This window comes from Pezoporus wallicus, unplaced genomic scaffold (genome assembly GCF_028554395.1).
Source record: "Pezoporus wallicus isolate ANWC-B61680 ecotype Strahan unplaced genomic scaffold, APGP_CSIRO_Pwel_v1 contig_8051, whole genome shotgun sequence".
Classification (NCBI taxonomy): domain Eukaryota; kingdom Metazoa; phylum Chordata; class Aves; order Psittaciformes; family Psittacidae; genus Pezoporus; species Pezoporus wallicus.
Genome location: NW_026637373.1, coordinates 16435 through 25522, shown reverse-complemented (window position 1 = coordinate 25522; position 9088 = coordinate 16435). Strand labels below are relative to the sequence as shown.

The following is a 9088-nucleotide window of genomic DNA, read 5'->3' as shown; positions in this document are numbered from 1 at the left end:
TCAATAGCAATAGAAATTACTACTAGAAAAACAGCACTAAGAGCCAAGTAGTGGTGTAGGAAACCCTCTTGATTCCAGAAACTGGTGATGTTTTCTCAAAGTTTTTAAGGTTTTCAGCAAATAATATATCAGATACCACAAATTGAGGAATGATAGTAAGGTAAATGTGAATTCCTGGATCAGAGAACCTGCAGTTTCTTGCAGGGCATGGAGAACTTTAATTTTGCATCCAAAAGGGATAGGAAGTTTTATATTTATTTTTCTTGAACTTTGATACAAATTGTTATTGTTCCAGAGCTTTTTTCCGGATCATATGATACCTTTTCCAAGTGAGCCCCATGCAGCTGTAAGCCACTCTGGGATATTACAGGTGTGTAATCTTTGAATGAAGATGAGCCAGCATAGCTTAGAATTTCCCATTGCCTGTTTTTTTGTGAGCATAATTCTTTGCCACTGTTGGATCTGTTCCTAGGTTATGAATACCTCAAAATATGGTTACTACTTTTTTCCTTATGAGGTATGAAGTGGTGTGTCCCTGCCAGACAGTTACTGTATGACCGCACTTGGAAACTTAGGCATTCTTTCGGAGTGTCAAAACAGAAGATGAAGTAAAAATGGTTAATGCCTTTCTTGGGTATTTCAGGTGAAAGACCCTGTTTCCTTAAAAAGGTGGAGTGCTGCAGTACTTGGCACATACTTAACAGCAGGCATTGGTAGGATAATGAGGAAATGGGAATGTGATACAACCCGCTAAAAAAAAAGGCTTAAAAGGTTAAACTTAATGAGTAGAAAATTCAGAGTGACTAGTATGATTTGTTAGCTGGAAGGCTACTGTAGCCTTTGGGGAAAAACAAGGTAGGTCACTCAGTGTTAGTCATCTTTAAGTGGACACAAGATTTTAACTTACAGTGGGAATAGATTCACAGAATGACCATATCAGGGATCATGGTCTTACTTCCCAAAGAGGGGAAAAATGAGTACTAAAGGTGGAAACATACTCATCACTCTTGCTTGCTTGTCACTAGAAAAATTAATTAATAGAAGAACTTTCAGTGGTCTTAAGACAACAAGCCTATGTGTGAGTTTTGGGGATAAAGACTGGTTGGAAAGGCAACATAAGAACACAGGATTTTAAAGGTAAAACTAAAAGAAATATTAAAGCTAGGTTGTTGAGGGTTTTTTTTTAATTATATAATAAATTCTACTCTAGCATCCACCAGTAAAGGAAAAACATTAAATAAATAATTCTCAAAACATTCTTCTGTATTAAAAAGTTATATCCTTATAAAAATGGATGTTTAGTCAGGAGGTTAAGCTAACCCCCAATGGATTAAAAATGTTTCAAATTAAATATAATTGACACATACAGAACTAGATTCTGTAAATAATTTTTACAAACCTAAATAAAAAGAATTAATTTCTACAGATGCTGCATATCCAATGAAAATTGGTTCACTTTTGCTACCCAAATATCAAGTAGATTTTGCAGTGTAACATAAACATTTGATTTGGATGCTCTTGCCCATATACGATATACAGCGAATGTGCAGAGCTTGTGGGTAAGATTAAGAATCATTCTAAAGAGGTAATGGTTACACCCCATTTTGATAGATGGAAAAATCTGTTGTGAACGCTCCTCTGTTGCTGTTTTATGGTGTATTGTCTGTTTAATTGTATTTTGTTCAATAAAACTTAGGAGGCATGAGGCAGAGAATACCTTTGTGAACTGTGCAGTCCTCACGCCCGTTTCAGCAGAAGCTGTTGGGTCAGTTGTTCACAGCCAGTCCCTATATCCTTGGAAACTTTCATTAAGACAAGTTAACAGTCTTGGTTATTATTTGTGATGTGCTTGGTCAAGTAGCAAGAGAGACATTAGTTTTACCAACTCAGTGCTTACAAGTGATTAAAAAATCACTTCTGATACTTTTATAGTTTTTTGTGGATTGAGCAGTGAGCGAGTAAAATATTTTTCAAGTATGTTTTTCTTGACTTTCATTGAAAGTGAGTATTTTGGCTGATGGCTTTAAGTCAGAACATCTGAATAGCCTCAGAACAAAAACCAGTTAACTGCCTGCTATCCATTTAGCATGTGCTAAGTGAAATTACTAGGTCTGACCTACACCAGATGTCTGTGTGTACCGAAGAGAGGTTTGACCTATAGCCTAAAAATAAAGTGTGTCACTATTAGAATTAGAAGCCATATTTATTAGAATATGGTTTCTCTGAGACAACACTGTATGTACATGTCTAGTGGTAGGCAGTGTGAATAATCTGGAAGTCTTGCTGTAGGCTATTTAAGCAAATCGGATGCTTAAAAGCATTTCAAGAAGGAAGGTAGCATGAAGCTCTTTATCTGAGGCCTCTCTTTACTCATGACAGCATTTCCAATGAATAGACTGCACAGCCTAGAGTGTTGACAGAACTGAGTCGTTAGTAGGTGATATCCTACCCTCACTGAAGTCAATAAGGTGTTGGTGGTTTTTTTTTTTAAATTCCTTTGAAGGGTCAAAATTTTATCCTAGATTTCTTTCTTTTTTCTCCCCCCCCCCCCCCCCCCTTTTTTTTTTCTTTTTTTTTTTTTTGTTTTGGTTTGGCTTGTTTTTTGTCTGTGAATAACATTTCTCCAATTTTTAATGTTGGAGGTTTTATATTTAATTGTATTTGTAACAGATTTTTTTTCACTATGCAGTATGTCAGTGTTTTAAATTTAACAGTGACACCTTCAAAAACAGAAGATTGAAATTACTTGGGTAATTACAGTTCTTTCTGGTTTTGTTTTTAAGAATAAACCTATTCCCCTCCCACTGCCCACTGTTTAATAGATGCAACTGATACTCAGGTTTGGTCAGTAGACTTGAAGTTCAGAGTTCTGTTGGCCAATTTCGCAGCTTCTTTCTAATAGCTTTTTACATGTAATGTGAATACGTTAGAAAAACCTATTGTAGACAGCACACGTCCAGCCTGTCTTCCAGAGGAATAAAAAGAACCTTGCACCTGATGTAGGATATATTAAAGAAGAGAGCACATGCCTTTCCTAAATAAGCATAACAAAATAAATTTTATATATGCAAAAATTAAGTTAAAGACACAGCGGGCTTACCAAGACAGGCACTCATCCTTTTGTGAAAGGTAGAATTCCTGGTAGTGACTTTTCCTTTTGGCCTTCCCCATTGCCATCTCTTGCCCCACTCCCCCATGTTCTGAGTTGTTCTCATTCTCTGCCTTCACAGATTTCAGAGTTAAGCTTTCTTTCTCTAACCATTCTGCCACAGAAAGTCTCTCTGTCCCTGAGCAGTTTCCCATCTGATTCTGTTCCAGATTTCAGGCTGAAATAGCCGTGCACAGAACTTCAGTCTCTTGTCAATCTCCTCGGCATGTTCCAGTCTGCCTTTCCTCATTTTCCCTTCTAGGTTTTTCTGGCCTTTCTGCCAGTCTAAAGCTCTCAGACTGACTGAAGTCAACAGGAGACAATACTGAGAGTCAGTAACAGCTCTTCACTGGCACTGCTTGGGGCCCTAGAATTTGTCAGCAGGTTCAGGGCAAAATCCTGCTCATTCCCAGCAGCATTGGGCTGGATCACTGCCAACTGTCGTCACATCTTTGAAGAAATCAGTCATCAAATTCAAACTGGATTCACAGAGCCTTGGGAAAATGTTGGCTTCTTTGACTGTCAGAAATAGTGTGTAATGCTTGAGAAGCGTCCACCTTAGCAAATATTTTCCATGCTACTGCAGCCAGTCTTTCATTCAAAATGTTGCAGGTGCAGACAGATAAGGTTTCTAGTTACGAGTATGGCTCTCAAACTTCATTGCATTTAGTGACATCTAGAGTTTCTGATTTTTGTTGTATTAATCTGAGACAGTGCAATGTTTTTTTCCTGTTCTGTTTTCTCACCTGTTGATTGATTTGTTTTTTTACCAACAAAAGGCATTTATTTTGCTTTGGTTTTTGTTCAGATTGGTTTTCAATGGGTTGGCTTTGCAGTTAAGCAAATCATCATTGAGTCCTTGGTGCTGTCATACGCTACTCTCGGAAAGACATGGTGACGTTTGACACCAGCCTACAAATCATGTTATATATTTCACTGCATGGGAGAGAGGGTGCAAGTTTGTTTCTGTGTACCGTGTGACTGGTAATCCCTGCCTGCAGCATACCATCATTTAACTCTGCAATTCATCTTCCTGTATTAAGGACTTATTTTTCTGATATTAGGCATATATTGGTTATCTGTTTGAAGAGGGATCCATTCCCCCAGTAGTAAATTTGCACATACCTCCGTTAAATAAAAACAACCAACCAACGAACAACCAAAACAACAACAGAAAACCCTTCCAAAACCAAGCCAGAACAAAAATCCCGAAGAAGGGATCTTTTCTCCTATCCTTAGTTCTAGGTGTTTATTGCATTCAGTTCTGACTCTGAAATATTTTTACTGCGCATTCCTTCTGACGTTTACTAGTTTAACTTCAGCTTGCTCAGGTTGTACTTTCTCACACAGTCCTCAGCTGTCTTAGAAAGAAAAAGATGGATCTGGGATTGTGTTTTTCCTAGCATTATTGCTCCTTTATTTTAATTGATAGCATGGGCACAACGATGACTGTTGAAGCTGAGCTTTGTATTTTGTATTCCACTTTGGTCTGCTGAGTAAGAAAAGCGTTTTTCATGACAGCACTTCTGGTTTGAAGCTCTTATGGCAGAAATCCTGGGAAAGACACTTGTGCAGGCTGCGAGCCAAGCACTCCTTTCGTGTTAAGCAGAGATACTAAAACCCAAAAAGATGCTGTTCTTTTTTTACATTGATTGACTCGTTTAGATTTTCCTAAAGCTTCCATTTGACGTTGTTTATGGAGTTAAAATACTTCTTCAACTCAGCCTTTATGTTTGCTACCAGTGAACCTGTTCATTGGTGGCAAATGGGGAGATGAACAGGCTGGAACACCTACCAGAACCTCCCCTTCTGCTTCAGTGTGGCTGAAATAGCTTAAACTGCATTTGCACCCAGCTGTGTGCCAGCAGCGCTGTAGACAGATGTACCTAGTCTTACTGTAACGTAACTGTTCAGGTGAACAGCGGTGAAGCTATGCATAATGCATTCTTTGTTGTGAGCTAGGACGCTCCCCTGTCAAGTGAAGCCTGCCCATGTTACTGCATTCACACCAGCTCAATTTAGACTGCAGGACAGGAGAACAATAGAAGCGAAAGCAACCTTGTGTTTCTTGGTTGAACTGCATTATTTAGTGTCTGAAGAACCTGGTGTGCTTCCAAAATCACATTCATTTCATTATTTTCCTGCAGTCCTGTAGTGTCCATTCTGTCTCTTGCCTGCTCAACTTTTGCTTTGTGTCCTCAAATCCGATTTTCTGGAAGTGGCAGTGGACAGGAGGAAAATGCAGCAGTGGAAACTGCAGCTATCAACCCGAAAAGCCTTTGTTGCCTATCTCTGTAGAAGTCTGGATAGAATTGATAATAGTACAGACCAGCCTGGGGCAATTTTCCTTTAAGAGCTTAGTAATGACGTTGGTTCCTTTGCGTATATGGAAATTGAAGGATTCTAGGTTAGTATGCTTAGATGTGAGTCATTGTTCTGAGCAGTTTTATTGGAAGAAGAGGAATAAAAATGAATAATGCATTTCATGGAATGAGCATAAAGTTAATGTGGTTGCCAGCTTTTAATGGGTACTTCTGCAGTTTTGTCCTGCAGACTGAGTAGAACTGTGTACTTGCTCTTTGCTAAGATAACAGTGTCTTGCTAGGTAACAATTGTGTTGCGCTCTGACAATGTCTGGTTGAAATGGCTAAAGCAAAGCCATTGAATATCTCGAGCAGCTGTCTCGATGATTGGCCCAGCTTCTGGTTTTGGCTCCTAAAGCTCCTGCTCAGGCACCCCTTCAGGTGGCTCCTTTGTCTCCTCCTTTTGAAAATGGTAACATCTACCTGACCTGCATGGGTTTGTGATTCAGTTTTTGTGAGTTCTTTGCTGAATTAATTTTAGCTCAGATCGGTTCCTTTACCTGGTTTGTAACACAGGAGGAAGGAGAGGTAGCTTTGTTTTGTTTCTTCTTCATCTGTTGGTAGCGTTCATTTGCAGTTTTCTATACGTAGGGTCTGAGGCATGGGATCAGAACTTCTTAACACTGGTTTTGTTGCTGAAGTCAACATATTGCATAACTAATGCTCTCATTTCAAACCATACGTTCTATATAAATATGTAACTTGCTTAGCATACCTTGGAGTTGTGTAACATTCTACACATCTTAAGTCAGAAGTACTCTTAATGGGATTAGATGCAATCATAATTGAATTCCTGTGGTGTGATACTGGATTTAGGGGTTTATTCCCCTTAGTTCTGTCTGAGTATGTTAGTGAAATAGAAAGCTGGTTTCAGGTGGAAGGAGAAATGCATATCTGATGTTTTCTTTCAGATGTTCCTAAGCTCCAGCACATCCCCTGAGATTCACAGTTATTTGCATGCAAAGGAGCAGGGGGAAAAATCCCGGACAGAACTGTACTTTCTTTTGAGAAGATCTGGCCTTTATTTTTCCACTAAAGGTACATCTAAGGTAAAGGAAAATAAAAAAGGGAGAACATAATAACATAACGAAGTTAGAGCAAAGGTGTATGTATTTAAAATCTGTTCTAATAAGAAAAAATTGAATTTCAACTTCCACCGATAAAAAGGAAGAAAAATATTTATTCTAGATAAAATGTAGAGCGATATAAAATTGGAAAAGTATTGTCTTAGAGTAATTTCCTTTTGCCTAACTTTGCTTCATTCTGATCAATATTTTTCCAGTCAGTTAACAGCGTACTCTTTTAAAATCAATTTTCAGCTGGTAGTTAAAATGCTGAAGTGTAAGTAGGTGCTTTGAAAAGGGGTTGTCTTACTTCATGATGTAAAATAAAAAACCCCTGTGTATAAAGGGATTTTACAGGAAGATTTTGCGAGTTCTCACGTTCTGTCACTGTACAGTTTTCCATTTTACTACTTCAACTTTTTGGTGGCGGTTCTTGAAACCTGATAATGTTAAACAGGATACACTGGAGTTGAGACACCTTTTACGTAAAGCACTTAAAGATTTTTCTTGTTGTGAATTTTCTGTGCTAACTGCCAGAGTAATCATTGAGCTGCTTTTGTATCCTTCAGCAAACCTCTTTTGTTTTCTTCCTTAACTTGGTTCATCTTAGAGGATGGAGAGAATGGTTAGAAAGAGGAGTGGACAGTTTTCAGGTTATGAAAGTACCTTTTATTTTGATGTTTGAAATGCATACAGCTCTCAAAACGTGACTCCTACTGTAATATTATTGTGGCTTGAATTTAGCGGATGCTTTCCCAGAAGTGTCATCACTTGTACTTCGGTTTTTCTCCCTCTCTGACAGAATGAGCTCTTTGACTAGTTTGATGTGGTTTTTCTCTGCATTATGAAATTGATGCTGAGTTGTCTCTTTCTAGATTTCACAATGTCGGAGTTAAACGTACAGTATGTTAAGACTATTTTGGACCAGGATAACCACTACATCTCCTGATTTTCTTATCTGGAGGGGCTGGCTAAAAATAGTCTAACTATAGTACATTGCTCTTCTTTTTAGGAGCCAAGGCATCTGCAGTTTTTCTGTGAATTCAGCCTTAGTGATACGTACATGTCTTTGACAGGCAAAAAGATTTCTGGAGCACCAACAAACCATGGATTCTGCTTTAAGGTACAAGCTTATTATTCGGATACAGATTAAAGTAAACCACAATTTTTAGGTAAGCTGAAGATTCTTTAAGGTTTCTGAAAACAATATTCAGCTGTCTCTTATAAAATAGGACAATTAGTGGCTTTTATTTCAACAGGTATTGTGTTCAAGGTATGCATTAGTGCTAAAAAAATGTGCTGTGGCCGACTAGCCTAACAAATCAGGAGGAAACCGAGACCTGAAACAGCTCTGTGCAGATGAGGAACAAAGTAGGACCTGATGGATGACAGCAATTTGGTTGCTGAAGGTAATTTTTCTGTGTGGAGTTAGCTTCTTGCCTAAGTTTACTCTGTGAAATGTTGCTGTTGTGTGGTAGAGGAGTATCTAGGTTCCCATGCAATCGCAATCTCAACTTTAGTCGTGGTTTAAAACCCAGTCAGCCACGCAGTCTCGCTCGCTCACCTCCCCCCTGCCCCTTCTTCCCTTGCCCCCGCTCCTGGAGGGATGGGGAGGAGAATCGAAAGAATGTACCTCCCCCGGGTTGGATAAGAACAGCCCAGTAACTAAGGTGTAACACAAACCACTGCTGCTACACCAATAATAATAACAATAAGGGAAATAACAAGGGAAGAGAATACAATACCACCCGCCGACCGAGCCCGACCGAGCAGTGAGTGCCCTTCTGGGTAACTCCCTGTTACCTCCCGGGCATGACGTGCTGTGCTATGGAATACCTCTTTGGCTGGTTTGGGTCAGGTGTCCTGTCTCTGCTTCCTCCCGGCTTCCCTTCCTCCTCCCTCCATGGCAGAGCATGAGGCTCACAAAGTCCTCGGTCAGACTGAACGTTTGAGCAGCAACGAAAAGCATCGGTGTTATCAGCGCTGTTCCCAGGCTGAAAGTCAAAAACTCAGCCTGCACCAGGTACCAAGAGGGAGAAAAAATGACTGCTGCTGCTGAACCCAAGATAGATGCCCTGCTTGTGGGATGCTCTGAACACCTGTGGGATGCTCTGCTTGTGGGATGCTGTGAATCCCTATGGGATGCTGTGAATCCCTGTGGGATGCTCTGCTTGTGGCATGCTCTGGAGCTCCCTTGTGCCACCAGCTCCTCCCTAAGGTCCCTACACCAGGGAACATCCACACTGCAGCACAGAGGTGTGGGATCATGGAGTCATGGAATCACGGAATGGGTTGGGTTGAAGGCACCTTAAAGCTCATCCAGCTCCAACCCCTGCCATGGGCAAGGACACCTTCCATGGAGCGGGATGCTCCAAGCCCCATCCAACCATGCCCACTTCCAGGAATACCACACAAACCCCATTCCTTCTGCACCAATCCCTTTCCAATCCCTTCTTTTCCCCATCCTCCCCCTCCCCCTCCTGGGCAAATTCCCTGGATTTGGCACCATTTGA

General features: G+C 40.1%; 1 long non-coding RNA gene across 2 annotated transcripts; it reads left to right on the top strand.

Annotated features, from left to right (window-relative positions):
* Positions 1–208: 208 nt before the first annotated feature.
* Positions 209–7978, top strand: LOC130597043 (uncharacterized). 2 transcript variants are annotated; one of them, XR_008971673.1, is made up of 4 exons: positions 209–370; positions 6423–6560; positions 7588–7698; positions 7835–7978. It is a non-coding gene; the product is annotated as an uncharacterized LOC130597043 (long non-coding RNA). The 2 variants fall into 2 exon arrangements; XR_008971672.1 differs by having other exon boundaries at positions 7889–7970.
* Positions 7979–9088: the final 1110 nt, after the last annotated feature.